Source organism: Acomys russatus, chromosome 2, assembly GCF_903995435.1.
Source record: "Acomys russatus chromosome 2, mAcoRus1.1, whole genome shotgun sequence".
Classification (NCBI taxonomy): domain Eukaryota; kingdom Metazoa; phylum Chordata; class Mammalia; order Rodentia; family Muridae; genus Acomys; species Acomys russatus.
In genome coordinates, this window is record NC_067138.1 from 54,990,324 (window position 1) to 54,991,833 (window position 1,510).

Sequence of the window (1,510 nt, forward strand, 5' to 3'; positions counted from 1 at the left end):
TCTGCAGAAATTACTGTAAAAATGAAAATAATGGTTTCAAATCACCCCAGTAACCACCTGCGTTTTCACTGTCCCTTCTTCAGCTGTCCAAAGCTGCATGGACAACACACTTTTCCTCTGCATTTATTAAGCATCAGCTGTATACTCAACATTATACTAGGTGTTGCAGGCATTTGTCATGATAGCAACTGATATTAGCTGTTCCTAGATCCCAGGGAGAGCGCAGAGGCCACGTAGGACACGCTGCAGTTCGGTGCTGGCCCCGGATGCTGCTCACTGGAGGGCTTCCTTCGTTGGAGGCACTGTGTTCGTTAGACTAGGTAGAAATGGGGAGTACCTAAATAAAAGCCATCTGTGTGGAGCCCACAGGCACACAGACTGCTTCTGAGGAGAGGCCATGCTTCAGTCTGCCCCTGCGTCTGCTCTGCATCCGCCAGAGGTAACGGATGGCAGTGAAGCTCCTAGGGCCTCTCCTTACAAGCTGTAAGTTGTCCCTGTAGAAGAAATGCTCTTTAGGTTGCTGACGTTTTGCTGGCAGAGAAACTTTGACGTTTCTCTATGTATGCACCTCTACATGTGTGCATCTTGGCCTGTCTGCGGAGGTGACTAAGCCAGAGAACTGTGTTCCTTCCTCTGCTTTGTAGTCACCATCTCCTGCCTCTCTACCATGGAGCAGTTGACTTCCTCAAAATCAAGGCTTTTCTCAAAGACATCATATTGTCACCAAGGATCGTGAAGAGGCAGTAATTTCTTCTGAATAATAATAAGCATTTCAAGGAAACTTGGGGCTGCTAGTAGCTCATAAGAAGGAGAAACAATCTTTTAAAAGAGAAAACATTACAAAGCAAAAGAAACAGACATCTTCCCTTCCATTCAGCGTGTGCCAGCACTCTGCAGGAACTAGAGAGCTGTTATCATCCGGACTGAGCATCCATAGACCAGACAAGCTGGCCCAGTGGCAGCTGATGTCAGTCATGGGGAGTAATGTGATGTATTATTTTAAAATAGAAGCCTTCATGTTATCTATCTAGAAGATATATAACAAGCCAAACCAAACTTGCCCAAACTGTATTTAACAGTATGACATTTTCTCCCGGCCACATCTGTCACTCGGAGAGACACCTTGTCACCACCTACCACATCCTGGCAGCCACTAACCAAGTCAAGGCCCATCTAATTGTGCTTGTGTTCAGAGTTTAGTGAGAGAACTCCCAGCAGAGAAATTCATGATAGTTTAACATGCTGGAACATATTGTTAATAAATATGGAGGTGGTCTAAGAGACCCCTCCGGGGACATCCATCTTCTGTGCTAGGTAACTTCCCTTCATATATGTCCTTATATCTCCATTCATTTCAAAGTTACCTTGATGGATCAGACTAAATAATATCATATACATGATTATTCTTTATTCTGATTTTAAAAAGAACTCTTTGCAAATCCCTACTTTCAAGACAATCTCTCATTTCTCCCAATAAAAGCTCATCAAAATATTTTTTTTTCAAACTCAA